The sequence below is a fragment of the Theobroma cacao genome, chromosome 7, assembly GCF_000208745.1.
Source record: "Theobroma cacao cultivar B97-61/B2 chromosome 7, Criollo_cocoa_genome_V2, whole genome shotgun sequence".
Taxonomy (NCBI): Eukaryota; Viridiplantae; Streptophyta; class Magnoliopsida; order Malvales; family Malvaceae; genus Theobroma; species Theobroma cacao.
Window position 1 is genome coordinate 11,964,371 of NC_030856.1, and position 9,282 is coordinate 11,973,652.

Below are 9,282 nucleotides of genomic sequence, written 5' to 3' on the forward strand. Positions count from 1 at the left end.
TGTGACTTAGGTCGAATATCACATTTAAGTGATTAATCAGACATTTTGCATCCCATCGCATGCATTCATTTAGATTTAGAGAGCCTGAAATAGTTTATGATAAATTGACACAATTTATTGAAATTCGTGTCATGTATGATGTATAGGTGGTGAGCCCTCTAACAAGGATAAAGAGATTGTGCACGAAGATCGAAAATAGGAGTATATCGAACTCCTAGTATTGTGAGTAACCTTACCATCATTTTTATTATCTGAAGTATGTATTTATTCGGTTTTGGTGAAATTTTATGAAAAGGAGTTTAAATGGTAAATCTTTGTGTTTTACAAACAAAATATATTTACATGAAAGGATTTTATAAATTGTCTTGAAATCGAATAATGATTTTGAAAAATAGAGTAATTGGAGACCACTTGTTATATTGTAAATTTATGATTTGAAATCGAATGGCTTATGACAATATTTACATGAATGGCTGAATTGATATTTGTGTTGAAATGTATGAAATATGCATTTAGCCTTGAAAGGCTGTGAATTGCAATAATTGCCATATCATGTTATTGAATTTTATTGTATGGTAGGTTTAGCCTGCTGCAGTGGGCGGATTCTGTGGACCAGCCTATTAGAGGGGCACAAAATTCAGATATATATATGTACCTCGATCGGAGAGGCGCGTAGGGTATCTCTTGAGGTATGGATAGAGTTCACGTCATGTCAAACCACCTCGTGATGATGAACTTTGCTAACGCCAAGGAATGACTGTGTTTTTCAAACTAAAAATATGTTTTACGTGTATACGAAATTTTAATAACCTTGGCGGGCTCGAGTGTACGCCTCTGATCAAGGTATCATCGAGTACTATTTGATGGCATGAGCCAAATGTTTATGGAAGTCATAAGCTTTAATGAGAAATTAAATGAAATACAACCGTTTGCATGGGTTGGGATAAATTTTCAAATTGTGAAATACTTAAAAATGATGGGATATTTTAATTGTCTCTTTTTACTCGGTTTTAGCTAATTTAAATGATGTTTGTTTACTCACTGGGATTTTACAATCTCACCACCCTCATTTCCACCCATTTTAGGCTCAGAGTAGGTTGTAGATAGCTGATTCTATCGAGGGCTTCCATTGGACTTGCGTCCTCCGAACTGTAGGTTCACCGTTTTCCTCACTTCTAGTCATTCATGGGCCCGCTTGATATTGTAAATTAAATTAAATTAAATTAAATGCATTGGTTTACTGTGTCACAATATGAATGAAATTATTTTGCTTTTATGTTACAAAAAGTATTTACATATAACTCTAAAATTATTGTTTATAAGAAAATAAAATATTTTATTGAATACTTTGTTTTATCTTCTCATTATATTTAAATAATAATTTCATTTTAAATAAAGGTTTTAAGTGCTTAAACTTATGTTTGATTGTGAATTATGCAATTAGTACTTGCTTACTAAATTTTAAACTGGTTTAGTAATTTTTCAATGAAAAATTACTAAAACGCCCATGTGAGATGAAAACTTTTATTTTATCTATTTTAAGTTGGAAATAACTCAAAATCCTTTGGAACATAATATTTGGCAACGGTTACTCATCGGGGAAAACGAGAAACTAATATTAAGCCTTGCGGAGTTTCGGTTGGTATTCCGGGAGATGAGTGCCCATCGAGGCACCGCGACTGTTGTCACGGGCTCGAGGGGAGTTTCGGGTCGTGACACCTGCAACGCCCATTTAATTGGTACCCTGTTAATTATATGTCCTTTTAAGCCTTATTAAATAAAATCTAGTTCAGTATTTTAATTCTATTTCCTTTTCCTATTTCTAATTTATTAGTTTTTCAAAATAAACAAAAATTCTTGACATTGAAAATTTCTCAAAATCTCCCAAACACTCATGGTAAAATTTTGGAAAATTCTCTCACCAAAAATTCTAAAGAAGCCACTTTTGGTTTTCTTGAGATTTCATCATTGGAGAGAATTTATTTATTTAATTCTATAATTTATCTTTTAATTTATTTCTTTTCCTATTTTTATTTTATTAGTTTTTGAAATAAATAAAAATTCTTGATATTGAAAATTTCTCAAAATCTCCCAAATGCTCATCGTAAAATTTTGAAAAATTCTCTCACCTAAAAAATTTCCAAGAAGCCACTTTTGGTTTTGTCAAACCTTGTTCTTAAAATAATTACAACATCATTTACATGCTCAATAGAATGTTTGCATATTTAGAAAGTTCGAAAAAATCGTTAAAAGACGATATTGCCCCTAATGGTACCATTAAGTCGATTAAGCCTCGAATTAATTCAAATATGAATTTTAAGGTGAAATTAAGAGTTTCATGGTCCAGGGATAACTCAAAATGGTAATTCGGAGTTTGAGGATCAATTTGGAATCAAACCGAAATTTTCACTATCTAGGGGCAAAATGGTCATTTGCCACTTGAGGACAAAATGAGAATTTTTAAAAAAGAGTTTTTGGCCCCATTTGACTTATTGGAGTATGATTTGAGGTTTAGAAGTAAAAAATTTTAATTCTCGGTGTTTTTGGAGTATAGGGGTAAAAATGGTAATTTTACCTCCTCGGGGGCAAATCGGTAAATTTTTACCCCCGACACTTGTCAAGACGAAGAGATTTTATTCACCATGGAAATGGATAAACATGAGAAATGTGTGGTGGAGAATTAAAGAATTAAAATTCAAATATTTAAATTTTCAACCAATAAGAAAATGCCATGTGTTATGCTTTTTATTATTTTATTGTTTCTTTATAAAAAGGTATAAAAATCAGCCCATTTCTCCCATAGTGGCCGGCCAAACCAGAAGAGAAGAGAAACCAAGGAAGAACAAACCATAGGTGGGGAAAATCAAAGAGAAAGTGTTGGAATTCAAGGATTTGATCAAGCAAAGGTAAAATTTCTTTGATTTTGCTAGTGATTTACCTTACCCATGCATTTCTCCTTGATTTCCATGCTTGGATTGTATGTTTTCATGGAGAAATCATGGCTGGCCGAATTGGTTTGGTGAGAGAAATGATGTTGGAATTGTTTGATTTTGAGTTATGTTGGTGTTTTGAGTTAGTTAAGCATGTTTAGAAACAAAACAATAAGAAAAGAATCCATTTTCCCCATGAACCTTCAATGGCCGAACCCTATGTGAAGTGTAGAAGTAATGAATTGATTTTGTGATCAAGTGAATTGGTTGAAAAATTGATGAAATGATGATTTATGGTGAGAAAATGGAATGGGAAAATTTTTAATGATAGTGCACCACAATGGCCGAAATTTTCAAGAAGAATTGTGAGGGTTATTAGGTTGAATTTTAGATTATTGGAATTGTATTTAGTGAATTGAAATATTAGAAATGAAATGGAGCAATTTGGAGCCAAATCGGACACAATTGTCATTTAATAGGATAATAGACCGAATTAGGTCAGCACCGCATTTAAGCGGTAGTCGGATAAGTTGCATATCATATCATGCATATACATCGAGCCTGAATTGATTTTGTAATGGTCAAGCACTAATGTGGTGAATTATGTACTGTACATTGTGGATAGGTGGTGAGCAAATTACACTGGTAAAAGTACAGAGATTGTGCTTGAAGATTGGGATTAGGAGTACATCGACTCCTAGAACTGTGAGTAAACTTACTATCGTCTTAATTATCTGGAGTAGTTTTTATTAAATTTTGAGATTTTATGGTAAAATGGGTTTAAATGGTAAATTGTTATGTTGTTTGAATAAATGTGATTTTATAAAATGATTTTATAAATTTTTAGAAATTAAATGATGATTTTGGAAAAATAGAGTAATTGGAGATTGTTTATAAATTGTGTTTAAATTAAATGGCTTATGACAATATATGAGCATGAATGGCTAAACTGATTTTTGGTGTTAGAATTATTTGTACTGTGTATTCATCCTTGAAAGGCTAGATTACGATAAATTGACATGTCATGCAGAAAAAGATTTTATAAATCAGGTGGTAGATAAAATAATCTATAATCCCTGCAGTAGAGGTTCTGTGGACTAGCCTATTAGAGGGGGCACAGAATCAAATATACCTTACCTCGATCGGAGAGCTGTGTGAAGGGTGTCTCTGGAGGTAAAGATTTGAGTGCACTTCACGTGGACCACCGCGTGAGAGTGAGACTCAGCCAACGCCAAGGCATGGCTAGATTTTCAAATATAAAAATATGTTCATGTGTGTACTACATTGAACAGCCTTGGTAGTCTCAGTCAGATGCCTAGGCCAAGGCATCCCCGACAATGATTTTGGCAAGAGCCAAGTTGATTATTTGAGTAAATTGATTATTGATGTTATGAAAAACATATTGGAATGGAATATCTTACTTGTCTCCATTTACTCTACTTTAGATAGTTTAGATGCTATCTGTTTACTCATTAAGATTTTATAATCTCACCACCTTCAATTCTCTACATTTCAGGCTCGAGATAGTTGGTAGATAGCCGATTGCATCAAGGACTTCAGTTAGCCTTGCATCGACAAAATTGTAGGTTCACAAACTTGCACCTTATTGGTTAGTTGGCGCCCCATGTGTCATTGTAAAAGTAATTTTATACCTCAGTTATCTGCTTTAAAGTACATATGAATATACTTAGCTTTTATACCACAGAAATTATTTACGGATTTCTCTATAAATATTATTTTTTTTAAGAAAATAAAATATTTTATTGAATATCATTATTTCATTTCAAACAATTATTTTAGACATCTAAATTTACTTTTACTTATGAAACATGTTTTTTTCACCCATACACTATGTTTTTGGCGGGTTTCGATATTTTTGAAGAAAAATGACGAAAATGCCCCTGTGAGACAGAAAATAATATTATATTGTTTTGATTTGAAAACGACTTATGATTTCTTGAAATGCGAGATTTAATAACTGTCACTTACCGAGAGATGCGAAAACTGATGCTAAGCCTTGTGGGGTTCCGATAGGCATTTTGGGTAATAAGTGTCTATCGGGACGTCGCGGCGATTGTGATGGGCATGATGGGAGTTCTGGGTCATGACAGGTTTTCTTGAGATTTCGTCATAAGAGAATTTTTTTATTTAATTCTATAATTTTATCCTCTTTTATTTTATTTAAATATTTATGTAAATCCTTTTATATGGATAATTTTTCAAAAATCTCCAAAAGCTTATGGCAGAATTTTAAAAAAATCTCTCACCTAAAAATTCCTAAGAAGTCACTTTTAGTTTTCTATGAGATTCCATCCTTGGGGAATTTACATAAATTATGTAAACTTCTAATTTTTAAGGACCAAATAAATAAATAAATTAATAAATAAGATACCTAAACCCTACAACTACCTGAATATTTTTAGAATTTACTATCCAAACTCAAGCCCATTACCATCCCACTTCCCATGTGATCAAATGTTTGGGGCATACGAGACATTATCTCTTTGCAAGGTTGATGTCTTTGTGCCGGCTTTGATGAGTTACTAGTATAGAGCTCCAAAGATTTAAGTGTGCTCAACAGTTGCACAATCCATTAACCAATATGAATTTAGCAATGGGACGGTTTAAGAGAGTGGTAGGATGGCTTCTGTGAGACCCTGTCAAGCTCGATTAAAAGACGGTATTGTACCGAGTGGTACAACTAAGTTAAATCGAGCCTTGAACTAGTTCAAATAGAAATTCTAAGAGGAATTTGAAAATTAAAAAAAAAACCCATAGAATGGCGTAGAACAGTGATTCGGAGTTCAAGGTCCAATTTGGAGTCCATCAGAAAAATTGATCAATTAGGGACGAAACGGTCATTTTACCGTTTGGTGATAAAATGGAGATTTTAGCCAAGATTTGATCACATTTGACCAAGAATAATTATATAAGATATAATTATGATTATTAGAGTATAAAATGATGTTTAGCAGTGAAAAATTATGATTCCTGGTATTTTTGGAGCACAAGGGCAAAATGGTAATTTTACCACTAGAGGACTAAACGAAAATTTTTATAAAACGAGTTTTTTGCCCCATTTGGTTAATATTGATCAATGTTAGTGTTATTTGAGGTTGAAAAGTAGAAATAATTTGATTCCGGTACATTTCGGAGTATAGGGGCAAAATCGTAATTTTTTCACCCGAGGGCAAATCGGTAAATTTTTTACCCCAGCACTTGTCAAGGCCAAGGGATTTTATTCATCCTGTAAATGGATAAACATGAGAAATGTGTGGTGGAGAGAGATTGCTTAATGGCTGAGTATGACACATGGACCAATGGAATGGTGACATGTGTCAAAATCTCATCCATTCATTATTTTCTTTATAAAAGGCATAAAAAACAGCCCATTTCTCCCATAGTGATCAGCCAAACCAGAAGAGAAGAGAAACCAAGGAAGAACAAGCCCTAGGTGGGAAAAATCAAAGAGAAAGTGTTAGAATTCAAGGAAACAATCTAGGTAAGTTAAAATTTCTTTAATTCTCCTTGATACCTAGCTTACCCATGCTTTTGTTCTTGATTTCCATGGTTGAATATTGAGTTATCATGATGAATTCAATTCTGAAAAATGGGTATGGAAGAGGAATTGTTGTTGGAATAATTTGATTTTAGACTATGTTAGTGTTTAGAGATAGTTAAGCATGGTTATGAACAAAAACACAAAAGAAATATTCAATTTCTCTAGGGTTCCTTGTTGGTTGAACCATGAGGGCTGAATATCAATGGGAGATTGCTTTTGTTTCAAGGAAAATGGCTTGGAAATATGATGAATTAAGGTGAAACGGTTATGTAGAAAAATTTTCGGTGTTAGTGCACCAAATGACCGAATTTTTCTATAAGGAACTATGAGGGTTCTAATGCTGAATTTGGCTTTATTTAAATGGTATGTGGTAAATTAAGGTATTAGAGGAGAAATGGATTAATTTGGAGTGAAATTGGATGCATTGGCCAATTTATCGGATGAAAAATTTACTTAGGCCACTACCGAGTCTAGATGGCTACCCGTGCATTTTTCATTTCATATCATATATATATCGAGCCTGAAATAGCTTATGACTATTAGACACAATTTAATTGGAATATGTGTCATGGATTATGGTTAGGTGGTGAGCCATTGCATACAGGTAAAGGACTGTACCCGCTGATTGAAAATAGGAGTATTTCTACTCCTAATACCGGTGAGTGGACTTGCATTTCAAACTTGTTTTGGGGAATATGAAAGGTTTTATCCAACTTGTCTTAGAAAATGTACCCTGGGAACAAGCTTTTAGTAAAATGATTTTATATTGTGAAAATTTGCTATACAATGGTTTATGTGTTATCACAATATGATAAACTACATGATATGCATTGGATGCTTCTTTGCATGTTGATGTGGACCCGGCTATGTATGAGTAGGAGTGCATATAAGCCATTGCTGACCCGGCTATGTGCGAGTAGGAGTGCACATATGCCGTTGCTAACCCTGCTATGTGCGAGTGGGAGTGCACATATGCCGTTGCTGACCCGCCTATGTGCGAGTAGGAGTGCGCATAAGCCGTTGCTGACCCGGCTATGTGCGAGTGGGAGTACGCATAAGCCGTTGCATATGAGATGATGATGATGGGATGATGTGCATGATGATGATGATGAGATGGTGTGCATGTTTATGATGGGTATATGGTTGTAAATGCAAATATGTAAGCATTTGTTTTGTTGAAATTTGGAAGTTTACATGTGTTACATGTTGCTATTGTTATTTTAGCAGGATGACTTGTTTTAAGGGAAAAATGAGACTTTTTCCTTGATGTTCTGGTTCTCGCTGCAGCGAGAATGAAGTTCGCTACAGCGAGAAACTTTCTGTCCATTTTGCTAACTTGTGGGTTTTTGCCATATTTCCCATTTCTTTGGTACCATAGTTGAGCATGGATTTTTGTAAAGTGATTTACTCATGTGGGGTTTACATGAGGGGTTTAAAGGAGCTAAAACAATTGCATGGTTTTGAGAAAATGAATGCATCATGATTTCGATAAACATTCCTTATGGTATGCTTGTTCCCTTCTTGTTCACTCACTGAGTATTGTACTCACGTTTTATAAAAATTCATGTTTTCAGATCAGGTGACTGTTGGACCCTAGATCGAGGAGTCCCCGTAGTGCATATCCTGGGTATGTGTCTGGCATTCGATAGTAATCCCTTTTATTGTAAATGTCTCCGTTGGAAGTCATGGGTCTTTTTGTATTGTGAATACAATCTAACAATGTGAATATGTGTATGCAATGTAAATTGCTAAATGCATGACTGGTATAGTGCATGTATATTATTATCGATAATGCCATTGTGTTTTGGCTATGTTCACACCCGGGAAAAGGTGTGTATATGCATGATATGATAAATTTGTTAAGCAAAGGTAAATGGATAGGCTTGCTTGGGCTTAGTGAGCTATGCTCATTGAGCTCATGCGCCGATCATAGCCCGGGAAATTGGGTCGTGACAGCTTCCCCATCATGTGTGAGTGAGACATATGTTGGACTTTTAGGAGAAGACCCGTGGTGGTCATCATATTTGGATAAGACTATCTAAGATTTTTTGATAAATTAGAATTATCAAGATTATTAGATATTAACATTATTTGATAAAATGTTATCAAGCTTATCTTGATAAGAGTTACCATGTGATCTTTAAATGGCTGTAATTAGACTTGGATATTCTATAAAAATACACCAAGAATTTAGCAAGAGTGTTCTACTACAACAAGATGTTCTAAAAATACAAAAGCAGAAAACTCTCCTCCCTAGAGAAAAACCACTCTCCTTTAAGGTTATTGTGAAAAGTGTGGTTATTACTTGATTTCGAAAAGTGTGGTTATTACTTGATTTTGTAATAGTTTTCTGGTACAAGTTTTTAAAGATTACTAGGCTCATAAGACGTCTAGAATCAAAATCCTAGAGTCATTTGCCTTAGTCTTGAAAAGATAAAAGATTGGTACAAGTATGATGAAGGTAAAATTATTTCGTAATTTACTTTTATAATCTGTAAGTTTTCTTACATAAATTGTCCTTAATCTTTAATCCTCTCACTCATACCTTTTCCCTTACACACGAAACTGCCAATGTCATTGACATCAATTCTTCATCCAACTAATCACAAGAAATACAATTTAAGTCAAGTAAATTACATTTATGTTCCTTATTGCTTACAATTATAAGAGTAATTTGTTGATCTTTATACTTTTAACGTTACAATGAAATAGTCTGTCCCTTAGTTGAGATTAGTATTGTCATTTGGCTACATTTCTGTACATGTCAATAAAGGTGTATATTAATGACTT

General features: G+C 33.7%; 1 long non-coding RNA gene across 1 annotated transcript in view; it reads left to right on the forward strand.

Moving 5' to 3' along the window:
* LOC108662909 overlaps positions 1–1,248 on the forward strand; it is a 1,872-nt gene extending 624 nt beyond the window's left edge. The window contains exons 2-3 of the long non-coding RNA XR_001928769.1: positions 147–222; positions 1,086–1,248. This is a non-coding gene — a long non-coding RNA (uncharacterized LOC108662909). The remainder of the gene's footprint in view (positions 1–146; positions 223–1,085) is intronic.